This window comes from Galeopterus variegatus, unplaced genomic scaffold (assembly GCF_000696425.1).
Source record: "Galeopterus variegatus unplaced genomic scaffold, G_variegatus-3.0.2 Scaffold6909, whole genome shotgun sequence".
Lineage (NCBI taxonomy): Eukaryota > Metazoa > Chordata > Mammalia > Dermoptera > Cynocephalidae > Galeopterus > Galeopterus variegatus.
The window spans coordinates 80,666-99,885 of NW_007733020.1; the positions used below are offsets into that span (position 1 = coordinate 80,666).

The 19,220-nt window shown below is 41.4% G+C and overlaps 1 protein-coding gene across 4 annotated transcripts in view; it reads right to left on the bottom strand.

Moving 5' to 3' along the window:
- RIMBP2 (RIMS binding protein 2) overlaps positions 1-19,220 on the bottom strand; it is a 72,714-nt gene that overhangs the window by 37,777 nt on the left and 15,717 nt on the right. The gene's annotated exons all lie outside the window — the stretch shown is intronic.

Here is a 19,220-nt window from a genome sequence, read left to right on the forward strand (position 1 = left end):
TATGAGTCCACGTGCTTCGAGATCTTGCTCATGTTCCCCCATGCCTATGAATTTCTAGATTGGAAAGCAGTGGCTATTAATTGATGATTTTCTATGTGCCACACATTCTCCTACTCACTTTAAATGCTTTATATCATGCAATCCTCACAACAGCCCTGTGATTTCAGTACATTTTCATTTTATAAACTTCCAGAAATGGAAGTTTAGGGAGGTCACTCTGCTATTAAAGACTGGAAGCAGGATTCACACCACTGGCTGCCTGAATCCCATCAGCAAAGACAAATACACCTCTGCTCTTCATCATATACTGTGATAAAGGTCTTCAGAACTTCTTCACAACCAGGCTCAGAAGTTAAGTTCTACCTGAACATGACATTTTGCCTAAGGAAGGCATGTCTTGGGGCTGACTCAGAGACCAGAAGTCCTTCCCGTTTATGGATTCCTCCGTTCCCTTATTCACTCAGCACAGATGTGGCTGCTGTTCTACACTAGCCTTTTTGCTTTATAACCCAGATGGCCAGCTGCATCTTCCCAGAAATTAAAATAAATCTGAGGCAGGATGTATGAGGATGAGAATGTGGATGCTGGAGACTGATGACCTGGGTTTAAATCCCAGCTCTGCCAGTCACTGGTGTGTAACCTTGGACAACTTCTTAACCCTCTTGTCTTTCAATTACTTTATCTGTAAAATGGACATACTATAGTACCTCTGTAACAATGATTGTTATGTGTTCACCAGAACATTATCATCATCACCATTATCACCATCATCATCATCACCATCATCATTATTTTATTCCAGGTCAGACAGCTACCCCAGGTTTCCAAAATTCTCTTGCAGTTAGATGTGCCACATGACTGATTTCTGGCCAATGGAATGTGGATAGAGTGATGGGTACCATGTCCACCCAGCCCATCACCCTCTCCTCCCCCACATGTGACTCTCCATACTCTTTACCCCTCTGGTTGGATGGAATGTAGATAACCCTTATGGAAACTTGGAAGCCAAATACTGGAAATTATGGAGCTAAAATGGACATGCCTGGGTCCCTGAATCACCACTGGAAGAGAGAAACCCAGTCAGGAATATCTGCATTAGATTGTAACATGAGTGAGTAACTAACTTTATCATGTCAACCACTCAGAAATCAGGGTTTCTGACATTTACCATAAATCGGTACAACCAACCTCACAAGATTGAGGAATTACATGAGTTAATACATAGGTAAAATGTGCACAGTGGCATACTGGCTTATGCTAAGTACCTCACAATCTTCACACTCCAAATCAGTAGTGAGAGACCTTTCAGGATGGAACGATCCTTTCTGTGGAGACCACTCATTTTGATGGCTTCTAGGAAGTTGGATGCATCTAAACAGACTGTGGGGATTTACTGAGGATGAATCTCTTCTCTGTCTCCAGGAGTAGCTAGTTTCTCCCAAATACTGCCAACTTCATGAACCATAAATGCAATCCGTGATTCCACAGTGGACCCCCACCAAGCATGGACAGATTACTGTGGCTCTTATACACTCAGAGATGAATCATTGGTAGGACCTTTGGAGACACAACAGGACACTACATTCCCTGATCTCCTCAACACTGTTTCCTCATGACTCAGTAGTGTTCACAAAATGAAAAGAACCAGTGGTTCTGGTCAGAGCCAGGTCAGTCTCCTTTACTTGTAAAGAATGCCCAACAATGAGAAACTTTTTGAAATGAATTGAGGGTCTTCTCTCTGTCATGAGGCATGTACTGCTTCTCTCATTATTGGGAGTAGAGAAACAGTGGAGACCACATAATCTCTTGAGAGGAGAGAAACACATTAGGTGAATTCCTATTTAACCAACCTTTTCCCCAAAGGTACTGGCCAGGTAACTAGTACAAGGGAAAGAGCCCAAGCAGGAAGTGGTGGTCTAGCTAGACTACAAAGTTAGAAGGCAGCATTAAAGGAGAGACACAATTAAGGGTAACCCCTAAGATCTGTGAACTTGTTCCCCCCAAATTATTACATGATTTTTGAATTGTACATGTGCAAGGCAAGAAAGTCTCTAAGCAACATAAAGGAAAGAAAATGGAAAGTTAAAGAATTGAATATAGATTTAAACATTTGTTCAGTGCTAGGAACAAAAATGAAGTTCAAGTCTTGTCAAATTACAGGTGCTTGAGCTTTTCACTGGAACCCAAGAAGGGCCACACCTTACAAGTTGGAATCATGTTGTAGGACTAAGGGCCACATTCTACAGGCAAAAATGTAACATGTTTACCCAAACAAAACTTAAAACAAGCATTCATGGGATATGGATATGACACAAGTAATTTAACTGCATGCTAGATAAAACCTGACATGTTTAAAAGGGAAGAATCCACAGTCTCTACAGTGTATAATCCACCATGTTCAGTATACAATAGACGAGCAAAGAAATAAGAAAATATGATGCGTAATCAAGAGAAAAAACAGTAGGAGCATGCTCATGGATGACCCAGATGTTGGAATTGGCAGGAAAAGTTTTTAAAATAATTATTACAAATAGGTAAAACAATGTACAAGAAAAGATGAATATGATGGGTGAGAGAATGCATTCTTTGGAGAATGCAAAGAGTGATAAGAAAACTAAAAATGAACCAAATGAAAATCTCAGAACAGAAAAATATAATGGCCAAAATTGTTGGAAAAAATTATCTGATAGTCTTAATAGCAGATTGGACACTGAAAAGAAAATAAAAATCAGTAAACTTGAAGACAGATCAGTAGAAATTACCCTAACTGAAATATAAGGAAGAAAATGAAACAGTAACAATCAGGGGTTCACAGATCTGTAAGACAATAGTAAACAGTCTGACTTAAGTGAAATGGAAGTCTTAGAAGGAAAAGATAGAATAACGCAGAAAAAAATATGTGGAGACATAATGTTTGAAATTTGAAGAAAACTATCGTCCTGAGATTCAGGAATCCCAGTAAATTTCAAAAAGTATAATTAAAATAAAAGCAAAGGCATATTACAGTCAAACTACTAAACATCAAAGTAAAGAGAAAAACCTTGAAAGCAGTCAGAAAGTAACAATAGGAATGACAGCTGACTCATTACAAAAACAATGAAAGCCAAGAGAAAATGGAATGACATTCTGGAAGTGTGGGGAGTGGGCGGAAGTCTAGAATTCTAACTCAGAGAAAATACATTTTAAACTGAACTTGAAATAATGGGTTATTTAGATTTTAAAAAATACCGCAAGAAATTCTAAAGGAAATTTTCAGGACTGAAAGGAAATGATATCAAATGGAAATACAGACCTATAAAAAGGGATGGTGGAAACTGTAAACATATTGAAATATATAAAAGAGTATTGTCTCAAATTCTTTATAATCAAATAAATATTTAAATAAAAAATAACTGTATTGAGTGATTATGTAAAAGTAAAATATATAAAAACTTGTAAATGCAAAGGAGCACAAATGAAATTATAATGTACTATTCTTCCATTGTAAATAAATTGGTATGTTTTTTAATAAGCTAAGTATGCATGCTGTACTCTCTACAGCAGACTCTAAAACAATAATACAATGTGTTATTTCAAAAAGAGAAGTCAATAGAGGAAAGAAAATTGAATATAAAAACTTCTGTCAACCTGAAAGGAGTCAGGAAAAGATAAACAAAGAACAAAAGAATGGGCAGGACAAATTAAAAGCAAACAGTGAGACGGTAGACTTAAATCAAGTCATATAAATAATCAGACTAAAAGAAAAAGAACTAAAAGGCAGAAATTGTCAGACTATTATAACAGCAAGATGCAAGTATAGACTACTTATAAGAGACACACTTAATATAAAGATACAAAGAATTTGAAAGTAAGGGTTAGGAAAAGATAATATGTAAATACTAAGTATAAGAAAGCTGGTGACCGTATTAATATCAGACAAGACAGTCTTCAAGACAAGAAATAACACCAGAGATAAAGAGGGACATTTCATTATGAGAAAGGGGTTAATTTATCAGGAATATCTAACAACTTTAAATGTATATGCAACTAATAATGGAGCTTCAAAATATGTAAAGCAAAAACTGAGAGAACTACAGAGAAAAATAGACAAATAGACAATAACTCTCAAAAACTGATAAAACAAGTAAACAGAACACAGTAAGTATATGGAAGATTTGAAGAGCTCTATTAAACTTGACCCAATTAGTATTTATATAGCACCCCACCAGATCTGCTTAATGCACATTCTTTTCAAGTACATCTGGATTATTCACCAAAGACGACCATACACAGGTCCATAATAAAAGTCTTAACACATTTCAAATGATTGAACCCATACAGGGTATGTTGTCTGATCACAAAAGAATTAAATTAGAAATCATTAATAGGAACATATATTCTTTTTTTTAACCTTCAAATATTTAGAAATTAAGGAACCCATTTGTAAATAAAGTCAAGAAAGACCTTACATGGGAAATTTTAAAGTATTTTAAACTGAATAATAATGGCAAGATGAATATATCATATATGGTGGGCTGTAGGTAAAACAATGCTTTAAGGGAGTCATTAGTTTAAATACTTAGGAAAGATGTATAGTTTAAAATCAATAATCTGGGCCGGCCCGGTGGCGCACTGCTACAGTGCGCTGCTTGGGAGCGCGGTGGCGCTCCCAATAAATAAATAAATAAATAAATAAATAAATAAATAAATAAATAAATAAATAAATAAATAAATAAATAAATAAATAAATAAATAAATAAATAAATAAATAAATAAATAAATAAATAAATAAATAAATAAATAAATAAATAAATAAATAAATAAATAAATAAATAAATAAATAAATAAATAAATAAATAAATAAATAAATAAATAAATAAATAAATAAATAAATAAATAAATAAATAAATAAATAAATAAATAAATAAATAAATAAATAAATAAATAAATAAATAAATAAATAAATAAATAAATAAATAAATAAATAAATAAATAAATAAATAAATAAATAAATAAATAAATAAATAAATAAATAAATAAATAAATAAATAAATAAATAAATAAATAAATAAATAAATAAATAAATAAATAAATAAAATCAATAATCTAAGCTTCCACAGTAAGAAACTAGAATAGAAGAGCAAGTTAAACCCAATATAAATAGGAAAAAAAGGAAATGAGTCAAAAATTAATAAGATATAAAATTATTAAAAATAGAAAACTCAACCAAATCAAAAGTTAGATCTTTAAAAACATTAATAAAATAATAAACACATTACAAGTCTGATCAAAAAAGGAGAAAGCATAAATACTAATAGGAATTCAAGAGGAGATATTACTATACACCAAAGGCATTTAAAGAATAATATGGTAATACTATAAACAATTTTATAAGAATAAATTAGATAATTTAGAAGAAATGGAGAAATTTCTTGAAAAACACACTTACCAAAACTGACAAATGAGGCAATAGAAAATCTGAATCGCCCTTTATCTATTAAATAAATTAAGCCTGTAATTTTAAAACATTTCTACAAAGAAAACTCCAGGGCCAGATTATTTCCCTGGTGAATTCTACCAAACATTAGAGAGAGAAACAATACTGATACTACTAAACTCTTTCAGATACTAGCAAGTGACAGAACATCCCCAATTCATTTTATGAGTCCATCACAGCCCTGATTCCAAAACCAAAGGAAACTGTAAGAAACTAAAATTACAAACCAACATCCTTCATGAACATTGATGTAAGAATTCTCAACAAAATGTTAGCAATATATAAAAAATATAGCACATCAGGGCTAAGTGGAGTTAAATCCTAGAAATGCGAGGTTGCTTTAAAATTTCAAAAGTATTCTAATTCACCTTGTTCATTGAATAAATAACAATTGTGTTTCTATAGATGAAGAAAAAGCACTTGGCAAAAATTTTATTCACTCTTGATAAAAACTCTTATCAAACTAGGAATAGAATGGAAGTTTCTTAATATGATAAAAGAATTAATTTACAAAAATCCCACAACTAGTAGCATAGTTAATGGTGAAATAGTAAATAATCTCTCCATATTCTTTATTCAGAATAGTCAGAAACTGGAAACAAGTAAGTTGTGCATTAAAAGAACAAAGAAATTGTAGTGTTTTCTTACAGTAGAACTCAGTCATAAAAATAAAGAATTCACTATTGCTACACAAAACAACATGGACATTGTGAAATGGAAAATGCAAGATACAAAAGAGTATATAGTGTGTAATTCCATTAATATCAAACTTAATAACAGGAAAACCCATTAATGGTGATTGAAGTCAGAACCATGGTTGCCTCTAAAGAGAACTGACTACAAAGAGTCAGGATAGAACATTCTGGTGTATTAGAAATGTTCTGCATCTTGATGGGGTGGTAGTTAAATTCGGCCAACATAACTCACGATCTATGCATTTTACTGCATATAAATTATACATAAAAAATCCAACCTGACATGGAAAGATGCCTGTGGCAGCATGTTGAGTGGGGAAAGTAGGATGTGAAATGGTCACAGCTATGCAGAGTTTGCAGCTAGGAGGCTCCAGAAAAAGGTGAATTCATTCTTGTTGACAGCTGGGATGAGAAGTCCTTTGCCTTTTTTTTTTTTTGAAAGTTGGTATGAATTACATGATTTTTTTTTAAATTTAAAAGGTAAATGACAGAAAAGAATATTTGAATATCCTTTGCTGAATTTGACAGTAGGAGTCTACGAAATAAATCAGCCTGAAGCCACATCTTCTTTATCCACCAGTTTTAAAGGAATGGGAATTTGTTGCCAATGTAGAAAAGGAAGAGAATTTCGTGTCAAATGTCTGAGTGTCCAGCCTGTCTTGAAAAGGTCTGAGTTGCTGCCATGAAAGGTCAACCTCATAGATTGAGGATGAGCACGAGCCATCTGCTTTGGTAGAGCAGCAGCTCCCAGTTTGCCAGTCCCCATCCAGCCCTCATCATCCCGTCGAGTTTGTGACTGGCAGGACAGCAAGCAAACACACAGGAAAGGCAGGGCATCTCTGCCCCTGCTCCTCCCTGGTCTGAATAGGGCTCTGCTACTTCTCTGGCTGTTATGTTGGATCATGTCAGTCAGGCTCAGCCTCAGGACCCTTGGCTGGCTGTTCTCTCACCTGGAAGACACTGCCTCCAGATGTCTACACAGATCATGCCCGTTTCTACTTAATGTTTTGCTCAAGTGCTACCTTCTCTGTGAGGCCTTGTCTTTCATCTGATATAAACATAAATCACCACCCCCACCTGCCCTGGAACCCATATACCCTGATACTCCTGATGCCCTTGTACTCTAATATCCCTTCCTCTCTTCTGTTTTTTCCATAGCACTTCTCACCTACTGTTATGGGCTGAATTGGGTTCCTCCAAAAGTCCTATGTTGAAGCCATAACCCCCCATATGACTGTATTTGGAGGTGGGGCATGTTAGGAAGTAGAGTTAGATGAGGTTATATGGGTGGGACCCTAATCCAATAGGACAGGTGTCCTTATAAGAAGAGGAAGAGACAGACAGCCTCCCTCTCTGAGTGCACACAGAGGAAGGAGCATGTGAGGACACAGGAGAGGATGGCGATCTGCAACCAAGGAGAGCTGCCTCCAGAGAAGCCAACCCTGCCAGCACCCTGGTCTTGGACTTCCAGCTTCCAGAGCTGTGAGAAATGCACACTGCTGTTTAATCCACGCAGTCTGAGGTATTTTGTTACGTCAGCCTGAGCTGACCGACACGCCACCTGACATCCGGTATAAGTTGCATATTAAAACATTTATGGTTTATTGTTGGCCTCAGCCCCTCCTCCCCCACTAGAATTTAAGTTCCACAGGGACAGTGATTTCTGCCAGTTTGGGTCACTAAGGCATCGACAGGGTTGAGAACAAAGCCCGCCCAGCACAGGGCAGGCACTCAATAAATATTTGTTGAATTAGTTGAAGTATGAGCATGAAGGGCGTGGGCACAGCCTGCCCTGGAGGCAGCAGGAGAGAGCAGCAGAGGCCGTGCCCAGTCCCAGCACACTCGTGGGGCTCTCAGAGCGGCTGGGAAGGCCTAGTTTAGAAAGAGTTTGTGTCCAGGCGGCCGCTGGGGAAGGAAAGGACAAAGGCAGCTCTGCAAGAGGCTAAAGGAAGTGTCTGCCCCTTCAGGAGTTAATTGCTTCCTGCTTAGACGGCTTTGTGGAAAAATCTGAAATCAACAACCACAAACATAATAACTTTCAAATATTAAAAAAGACTGAAAAAAAATCTAAGTATAACAACTCAACACTCAGGGTAAAATAAGGAAAGCAGCCCTTGAGCCCCCAGAGGCTGAGAGCCTGGCAGGAGAGCACTGGGACAGAGCAGGGTCCTGCCAGCCTCTGAAACACACCTACAACTGCAACACCACACTCCCACCCCCAGCCCTCGGCTGCTCCGCCCCAGCTCCCCAGCCCAGCTTGGGATGTCATCCAGCGGCTTGGGTAACATCCTTGGGCACACCCTCCACTCCCCTCTTCCTCCTGTGCCAACTCCTGTTCAGTAGACAACTGGTCAACTCCTCCTTCACCACCTGGCTGGTTGGAACACAGCTCTGTCTACCTGGGCTAGAGCGATGCGCTCCTTACTGACCCTGCTTCTGTTTTGGCCCCAAGTCCATCTGTCTCTTGTCCACAAAACGGGGGTTCTGTGAAAACACAAGCCTTTGCAGGATGTTACTGGTGGTGATGAGGACGATGTCTCTGCTGCCACATCTCACACAGGCCCTCAGGATCAGGCCCCGGCCCCATCCCTTACTATGGACCCCCTCCCTCAGCATACGACTCCCACGCTGCCCTCCTTGAATATGCAGAGCTTGCTTCTGCCTTGGGGCCTTTGCACCAGCTGTTCTGTCTGCCTGGAGCACCCCCCTCCCCATCCCCCTCCCTCAGCCCTCAGTCCCCCATATCCCTGCAACTCACTCTTGCTCATGTTTCTTCTGCTCAGCTGTCACTGTCTTGGTGTGGCTTTTGTGACCATCTTATCCAAAATTGTAAACATAGCCCTCACCCTTCCTTCTGACCCATCTCTGCTTTACTTTTTTTCTTTACACTTTCTGGAATGATAGCCCTCTGGCAAATTTCATTTATTTTGTGTGATGTTTAATGCCACCAATCAGATGTAAACTCTACTAGGGAATGTTTTAGTCATTTTTTTTCACTTCTGTATAACCAGCACCTGAAAAAGTCTTGGCATATAGTAGGTGCTCAGTAAATGTTTGGCAAATGAGCGAATTAATCAATGAGATGCTGAGGTGTGAGGGTGGGGGCAGGGCAGCATTCTGTGGCTCCACTCTTCAAACCTGCTTCTCTGAGCCCAGATCTGCTCTTGGACGCACCAGCAGAGGGGCCTGACCACCCCCACACTTCTCTGCCCTGATCATGGCTGTGCCTTTTATCTTGCATGGTCCAAATCCTCCGACCTGGGGCAGGAGCCTCTGGGCTACATGTCTTGGTCTTCAGTGCAGTGACTCTCCCGTCCTCTCTGGAAGGTAGCCACAGGGCACTGAGCAGAAAGGCTTCTGACCTGTCTTGAACCTCAGGGACTTCAAATACCAAGCCAGCTGGTGGGCAGAGAAAGTCTAGCTCAGGACGAATTTTAGCTCCTCTATTCACTCAGGCCCAAGACTCTGGCTCACAGGCCCTGGACAACACTCAACCCAGGCTCTAGGGAGGAGCTCAGCCACTTCCAGCTGGCCGGCTGTCCCAGCCTCCATGGGGCCATGTGGGATCCTGTAACTGCCAGCTGGGAACACGCCATGTTTGTCCAGTCCCTGCCGGGTTCCCATAGCCACCAACGTCCTTCTGAGAAGATGCTGTATACAGTGTTGCAAGCTATACAGATTACTTTAAATTCTGGTTGGAAATCTACCTCTGGCTTTAAACTTCACACCTAGAATTTAGGTGCCACATTGGCAAGGCTGACATTTAATATGTTGCATTTCCTGCCCTAAACAATTCATTTAAGTGATGATTCTTGCTGCTGAAAAAGGTCTGGGTCATTGGTGCTAGGGTGGGAAGAAAGAGAGAAGAACCCTGTGCCAGCCACATGTCAGCCAAACCATCAGCTCCATTCCTGAGGCTGAATCCCACAAATGACGTTTCTCAGAATCCTTTGTCCACCGCTTCCTACTGTGTTCAGCAGGTGGGAGGCACTGGTGGGAGATGGATGCGCAGGAGGGAGGGGTAGTCAGGGTATGTCTTCACCTCTCTTGGCCCCCTGGACATGACCGTGTTCCCCTGTGGTTCCAGCTCCATGCAAGTAGCCCGGCTCCTGAACTTTAACGAGACCACTCCTTCCCACTGTCCCTTCAGCCCTGGGGAGAAAGAGGCTTCTCAGTTCATCCTGGGCTCCTCAACATCTATTTTGTGTTTCTGCTTTTTCAGCACTTTTGAACTGGTTTCCCATGTTAAATTCTCTCTGTACACCTCCTGGGTGTGGACTCTTCTTTCCTGATCAGACTGATACAAACCTTTCATCTTTCTCCCAGGCTCAGGGGTATCAATATTCACACAGCTGAGATAGGAACAGAGAAATTCAAGTTGATAACTACAGTGCCTCCAGAGACTAGGCAGGAAGTACAAATGAATGAAGCTGGCTGGGCAGAGCCAGTGCCCACTGCAGACCACACGCACCTGAAGGGGACAGTCCCTCGTCAGCCTGCTGGAATGAGCAGGACTGAAGCCACGTTGGGACCTAAAACCGCTCTAAAAGATTTTAAAAGGACACAGTTGTTTTGTTTGTTTTAGCATGCATTTCTCTGAATTCCCTCTTTTCCCATGGTTATTTGATACTTTGAACCTCAGTCACAGGGCAAGACGACATTATTTTCATGAATGTAAAGTTGTTTTCTGTAGCTTTAGACTTGCACATACTATCTAGACCCTGAGAAACTAAGGAAAACATCGGTAAAGCTGTGCTGATTGCACCCTCCAGCAGGACCCTGAGATAACAGCAAGAATGGAAGCAAACACCAGATGGAGTCTTGGTGAGATGTTGCCTCTGGCTCCTTCCTTGCATGGAGGCCCCACAGCTCATGTCTCCTCTGTAAGCCTGAGTCTTGGAGATGGCTTCACTCTGTCCATTCTCCTTCAGGTTTTCCAAAGAGATAGTTAGCCCAACATCTCTTCTCAGATCACAAGTATTCCTGAATAAAAGCCGACTTCCATTTTCACCAACATTTGACTTCTGAATGGTTTGTTTTTGAAAGGGGGCAGGCAGCTGAATGTGGGCCTGGTAACAAATTTGAATGGACCAAGCCAGGAGCTGAGTACCTTAGGTGGCCTACCCCCACACTTCTGGGTGAGCAAGGCTAGGTCCACCTGTGATTGCCAGCTGCCTGGGGTAGGCCAGCCCCGTGGCTGGGACTTGGGGGACTTTCTCTGATTTCCAGCAGTGGCATTAACCACTGATTTCGTGCTTTTTGACTGATGAAGGGAGGTAGCATTAGTGAGGGCTTTGATGAGCTCCAAGCTGGTAAGTCCCTCTGGGAGTCGTCTTTCTATACCACTTGTTAAAGGTACCATTTGGGTGTGAGAAATGACTCAAGGATGTAAAAGCCACATATCGTTTGTTTAGGAGAGCTCTGTTTGGGTTTGAGTAACTATTTGTGTTTTCTGGTCATTAAAGACCCAATAACCAAAAAGAAAATGTATTTTTCTGAGTTTCTCCTGACAAGCTTGAGAAATAGAAAACTGTGATCCAGGAAAGTATAATTGGCTAAGTCTCTATAAAAAATGGGTCTGTCTGTACACACAGTTCTGCAAGTGTTAAATCAGAAACTCGCTGTCTAAGCCAGTTGGAGAAAAGTCAAGACCACTTGGAGATTTTGTTTTTCTTATACAATTCTTCCAGTCTTAGCTAAATGTAAATATTTGAGAATTTAATACAAAACTCATTTGAACCTGAAACCGAAAAAAAATAAAAAGGGTAAAAGGTTTAAAATCAGAATGCTGTGAGTAATGTTATTCAGTGTAAATTTTTGCCTGGGTTTACCAGTCAAACAGGATTATAGTTGTCTCTTCTAGGGGATTTAAAGGTTAAAGTTATACACCCAGCCTAAAACAGAATGATCCTTGATTATGCATTTTTAGATACATGAGGCTAATTTAGTATTGTTGGTAAAAAGGAACAAGTATATAGAAGAAGAGAGATGTGAAGAAAGCTATGGATATGCAGATGTGGTTGTGGTTAGGAAGGTTTAAAAAAAGAGAGAATAATTTTGTGTGAGAAAGCATCTGTGTAGTGAACTTCTGTCCTAGAACAAAATGACTGGTTATTTAAGAAAGAGGAAATACAGGGCAAAACAGAAAATCTAAGGCATGTCATGGAATGTCTGAGCAAGTCATAATAACAGTTTGTAAAGGGTGAATTTAAGAAAGAATTTTGTGTGTCATTAACTTGGCTATAATTAGAAGGGAATAATTTGAACTCTTTCTAAAGATTGAACTTTTATATTAAAAAGACGTTGTTACAGAACGAAATCCCCCCCCCCCCATATTTGAACAAGGTTTTCTTGGTATTGATCTGCTCTTAGTAAAATTACAAGAAGTTTTGATTTTTCTCTAAAGGCATCTGCAATCAGATTCATGGAAAAGACTATAACAATTACTCTTAAACACAGGTTTCAAATAACTGTAAGATCAATTGACAAAATGAAAGTTTTGAAGAACTTGATAAGAAATCTGATGGGTTTATAAAACTCCTAATCAAGATCAAGCAAAGCAAAAATTAATTATGTGAAATTAAATAACAGATAAAGATTTTTTTTGTAACTTTCATTGTTTTTTCTTTACTTAAATATTTTGTTTTTCAGATTTAGGGAAACTTTCTCTCTTAAGCTATCTATAACTTACAGCAATTTGGTAAAATATAGTTTTGTGAACAAAGATGTAAATGTTTGCTTTTTCTCCCTATTTGACTCCTCCAAAAATTGAAAACTGTGAGTATCATTCTGATTTCTATGACAATGTGGTTATTTGCATAAGTTCAATAAGAATTTGCTTTCTCTTTCTAACAGGATACAATTGGAAACATTGGTTATAAAGTAGCATGTCTCTTCTAAGTTCCTGGCCCCTCTCCATGTTGCCCTAATTTGGCCTAACTGCTGTTTCATCTTTCCCCCTGATGTGGGACATGAGGACTTGGGAATGAGCTTTCCAAGCACTGAGGAATCGATCTACCAGGGAATAAGCCTTTCCAGCACTGAGGGATCTGTAAAAAGAAAAGTAGGACATTTTCAATCAGGAAATTGATTATCAATGCTTTCATGAGCAATGTTTTGATCAAAAAGGGGAAAACGATGTCTTGGCTACAAACACAGTTCTCTAAAATATTCACAGCCTTGCAGGGAGTGGCTCATGACTTGGATGAGACATCTTCTTCCTAAACAAAGGATTCATGTAAGTTCTTAAAATTATTGATGTACCAATTAATGTATAGCTTGCTAACTCTGAGTAAGCCACCTCTTGTCAATCAACTGTTAAGACAATAAATAAACAAATACCCTTGGTCCCTCCACCATGCCAGCAGGTAGCAAAAGCAATGTCCTCCATTGTGTCAAATAGTTCTATTCAAAGTTAATCCCTATTATGTCCTGAACCAGCTCAAAGCAGTAAGATGAGTCATCTGTCCCATTCCATAGAAATGGAAATAACTACTGACACTGGGGAAATTGTCAGAGTGAGCAGGACCAAGGCCATGTTGGGACCTAAAACTGTATGAGCTCTAAAAGATTTTTAAAATACAGTTTTGTTTTGTTTTTTTCTTGGCTTGTATTTCTCTGAGTTCCCTCTTTTCCCATGGTTATTTGATATTTTGAACCTTGGTTATGGGGCAAGATGACATTATTTACATGAACATAAAGTCATGTTTTTCAGTCAACATGGAGCTGCAGACTTGTCACAGGACACATACTATCCAGACCCTGAGAAACCAAGGAAGACATCAATAAAACTTTGCTGATTCTACCCTGACTCATGACCCTGAGATAACAGCAAGGACGGGAGCAAAACCAGACAGATCCTTGGTGAGACCTTGTACCTGGCTTCTTGCACGGAGTCCCCACAGCTCACATCCCCCTCCCTCCTGCTTTTTATTTCCAACATTCCATTCCCTCAACCCTCTCTTTTAAAAACCCATCAGTAAACCTGAGTCTTTGAGATGGCTTTAGTCTGGCCGTTCTCCTGGTTTAGTGAGATGGGTTAGCCTAACATCTCTCCTCAAGTTACTGGTATTCCTGAATAAAAGCTAACTTCTATTTTCACCAACGCTTGACTTTTCTGTGGTTGAAAGTGGGCAGGCAGCCAGACTTGAGCCTGGTAAGAAGCCCAGTCAGCTATGGCCACCTTGAATGGCCATGCAAACCAACAGGACAAGCCTACCAGCTGAACTTGGTCTGCAGACCCCCAATTTGCAACCTCCATGAAGCTCATAGGGATGTGGGTTTTCTCTGGTTAGAGATCTGGGCACATATCAGAGACTCCCCAAAGAAATCCATGTAAACATGAAAATCTGGAAGGATCTTTATGTTGGATGTCAAGTAGTGGGAAGCACCCAACACCCTTCTTACACTGCTGAGTTCCCTCCTGCATGTCATGGCCTGGAAGTCTAAAAACTGCACCTTCCAGACTCCCTTTCAGCTAGAGTTCTAGGGTTCTGAAGGACAGTAAGGTTCTGCCAGTGAGAAGTGCTCCTGCAAGATTTGGAAGGTAGATTCAACCTTCCTTGGGCCATCATCAGGCTGCATATTCCAGAAGCAGGTCACTTGTTTCTTCATGAGTGGAGGAGCTTTTCCAGAGCTAGCAGTGGCTTAAGCAGATGTGTTATGATGGTGTGACCTTAAAATTTAAAAGTCAACCTCTTGCTCTCTTTCCTTTCTCTCAACCTTTCTGTAAACATCTAATTCCTGTTATTACATCTCTTTCTGCCTGAAATAACCAGAGTAGTTCTGTTTTCTGCTCTGCGAGATGACTGATTCAGATACTTAATCAGACCTCTGGGAAGGAAGGCCAATACTCTAGAGATATTTTCATATGCCATCAGCACCGCACCCTCCGAGCATCCCTGGGGCTCAGGGAGCATGGGTCAAGCCCTGGACAGCCCTTCCATCAATGCTAGGAAGGAAGGGAAAATGACCTCAGGGGCTGAGCTGTCTCAGAGACCACATGGACATGTGGGCCACTCATATGTAATTGTACCTGAGTGGGACAGGTGGTAGAGCTCAGATGCCCAAGGAAGAACCAGGTGAGTGACTCATACCTGAGTGAGACAGGTGGAGGAGCTCAGATACCCAGAGAAGAGCCAGGTAGGTGAAACATACCTGAGCTGCGTAGTAGAGGAGCTTGATGTGTGGAGAAGAGCCAGGTAAGTGAGTCATATCTGAGTGGGGCAGGTGGAGAGCTCAGATGCCCAGAGAAGAGCTAGGTAAGTGGGCAGGGCACACAGAATGTGGTGGGTTGTGGTAGTGAAGCATGGGCCAGTGGCACTATATTCCATTTTCTTTGTTTTTTCTCCAGCTTTGGTTTTGCCAAATGATGCCCCAGACTCATTTGGGCTGGAGGAAAAGGTTTGTGGGACCCAGAAAACAACATTTCTCTGTTCTCTATAGCTCTCTGTACTCCTCACATGGCTTTCCTAGTCCCAAGCTCACTCATGTCCACCTCTCTGTCAACTCCCTTTCCTGATAACTGACCCCAGGGCTTGCAGCTCCAAAGACCCAGTGCTTTTAGCTCTGAAGTTCTGCCTCTAGTGTGCTTTGCTAAGGATGCACCAGATCTACCTCCTCAGGTATGAGCAGCCTTCTTATAAAGGAGGGAACTTGTCACTGCCTGGAACTCCTGATCCACCAGCTTTTCCGCTAAGTAGGTCATTCTATTCAAATGCCAGAGTCTCCCATGGGCTTGCACCATTTCCTGGATTTAACTCACATCTTTAGAAACTGCACTAAGTCTTTCAGGGCCACCATGTTCCCTTAATTGCCCTGGGCTGGTACTTAAAGTTCCCTCTCGGAAGGAAGTACTGAGGGAACTAGATTAAGCTGTCAGGCCTCATCATTCTTAAGGGCAAAGGTCAAGAGCTGAACTAGGTCTGAGATTTTTCTCGGCACCCACTTCTACCAATAAAGTAAAATCACAGCAGAGAAATGGGGTTTTGTGGCAAAGGAAGACTTGGGCAGGTGGTGTTCTGCATGTCCACCCCAGCCTGATCTGGAGATGGTGGATTAGTGGAGGGAGATGGTGGATCAGATGATGGGAGATGGTGGATCAGTGGGGGAATCACTGTGATCTCTGTCCATCAGAGGAGGCATGCAGTATAATCACATGCCCCAGCATGGGGGTTCCAGTTGAGTTAGATCTCCCCTGTCTCACATGGAAGAATCTCCCCGCCCCCCCGCATACCTTTCAGTCATTTCACTCTCCATAGTCAAAACACCCTTCCCTCTGGACAGGCAATGAAAATGGTTACATCAGAGACAGCGACACGGGCATTTCTTCCAGTTAGCTTTTAACTGTGGCCTTCTGCATTTGCTTGGTCAAGTTTACATGACGTTTACTGATTTTGTTATTGTTCTTTTCCCAGATGTGTCTGAAGTGAATTGTCAGATGTGAATGTGTGGGCACCATCCACACCTTTCACTCTCCTTGACATGCATGTACAAACACCCTCAAACATGTGCACAGTACAACTGCCTTGTGTTCTCACCTACATGAGGTCCACACAAGCTCCTGTAGACAGGTGTCATGGGCCCCAATGTCTTCAAGGGACATGCTGTGACACTAAAGTGAATATGAAGAGAGGGGTCCACGTGGAACTGGAATGCCCCTCTTAGCCCATCTCATGCAAATATTGAGCCTGTTCTGGGTGAACCAGACCCATGTGCGGCAGCACACAGCCTGCAGGGACAGAGCTAAGACCTCACCTCACTGTGGATAGGTTTCTTTGTTATCAAGCCTAAAATATCATGGGCAAAACATCTTTTTGCTGAGCACCCCTTTTCATCTAAGCAAAATAACCAGACCTGTCTCACCCTGAAATACTTCCCTAAAAATCCTAAAATTTCACTTTTGGAGACTGACCCCTTCAGAATTCAAGGAATTACTTCTCCATGACCCAATTCTACATACACACAAAATGACAGTAAGGTTATTCCCAATTTACAGACGAGGCCAAGAGGCACAGAGAAGCACAGCAGCAGGGCCAGAGTCACACAGCTAGAGAGTGTGCCCATCCTCTCATCCATGACACTATTCTTCCCATTGACCTCTTTGAATTCAGGCCCATGAAATACTATTAGAACCAGATGCTTGAGCTCTCTGCTGCACTCATCCCTGACTGAGATCTGCTAGATGCAGATAAAATTAAAAATTCAGTGCCTCAGCTGCCCTAGCCACCTTTCAAGTACTCAGTAGCCATACCTGATGAGTGGCTACCATATTGGTCAGTGAACCTGTCATTCAGAAAGTTCTTCTGGACAGCACTGGTCTACATTTGCGATGGCTCATATTATGTGTCAACGAGACTGGGCCATAGGTGCCCAGAGAGTTGGGTAAATGTCATTTCTGGGAGTGTTTGTGAGGGTATTTCCAGAAGATTAACATTGGTGTAGGTGGACTCAGTGAAGCAGATGGCCCTCCCTAGTGTGGGTGGGCCTCACCCAATTCACTGAGGGCCTGCATAGAGCAGAAAAGTGGTGGAAGTTAAATGTGTTCTCTGCCTGACTGCTTCACCAGACACAGATCTTCTCTGGCTCTCGGTGTTTCTGGTCCTCAGACCTTCAGACCCAGACTAGAATCTACACCATCAACTTTGCTGAGTCTCCAGCTTGCAGACAGCAGATGGTGGGACTTCTCAGTTTCCATAATTGTGTGAGTCAATTCCCATATATATATGTATATCCTACTGATATATCCTATTGGCTCTATTCCTCTGGAGAACCCTGACCAGCACAAGATCTTATACCAGCAGCCTCCAGGTGTGGGATGCTTACCAAGATCACATTGTGTGGTTCATGGCACCTTGTTTGAGAATGGATTCTGGGAAATGCTGACCTACATCAATTTTTCCAGCTACACGCTCTTCCCCAAACACAAGCACTGCAGTTTAGTGCTCACCTCTGAGAACTTGTTCACAGAAATTGGGGTTTAACCGATGGGACCCACCCTTTGTGCTGAGGGTCTTCCCCTCCATCCAAAGTTAGCTTCTCCAGGAGCCTCGCTGACTGTCTGGTGGGTGCACCCTCTTTCTTTCCTCTGAGCCCCCATAGAGTACCTGTGTTTGGCGATTCTCATTTCTTCTCCCCCAGCACCAATCACAAGAATCCACAGTGACATCAATGAAAAGAGGGAGTTCTCATTATTTCAATACTCATGACTGAAGTCTCAGCAGTTAGGGAGGACATCAAAAGTCACCATATAACACGAGTGGACTGCCCCCTTACACATTAGCTCCTACTCAGACACTCTTCCATCCTTAAAGCAGTGTCGGTCCCACCTGCCTACACATCTCTGTTTTGCAGGTCAGTCTCTAGTGGGTTACACATTTCACAAATATTGGAGAGCACAAGGACATGAAATGCCAATCCACTGCAAAAAGAAGAATTTCATGCAGTTGGTACAAATGATGCTGGAGAAAACACCTGAATTGTTTGTAATGCTGCTGACAAATGAGATTTGGGCAGGGTTGGATTAATCAATCACAGAAGAGAAATCTACAGTAGAGTGCAGGTACAGGCACTTCAAAAGAGAATTGTGTAACTATCACATGACTGAGAAAGGACATAGAGGGAACTAACCATGCCCTCGAATAGTTCTATGGAAACAACCCTGTTCTAAGAAGGCTGCTCTTCTCCCAGGTGTATCCCATTTCTGCAATTTCCAGGAATGAATGTGCAGGCAAAGGGGAGCACGTTGCTTTCCCTTCTACAGCAGAGTAAGCTGAGGTGGGGACTGAGTTTACATGGCAGGTGTGCCCAGAACCCAAAACAGTCTTGGTAGTGGAATTTCATGTCTCTTATACAACCCATCTACAGGTGCTTAATTTGGAAAAAAGAACAAGAAAGAAGGGGCAGTCTGGAGAGGAGCACAGGCACTTCCTGTCACTATCCTGCTCAGTGAGAGTGTTGATCTCAGGAGCAAACGCATCGTGGAAGCTGAGGCTCCTCTCACCCTAGGCTGGCCTCGTTCCCCCCCCCCCCCCCCCCCCCCCCCCCCCCCC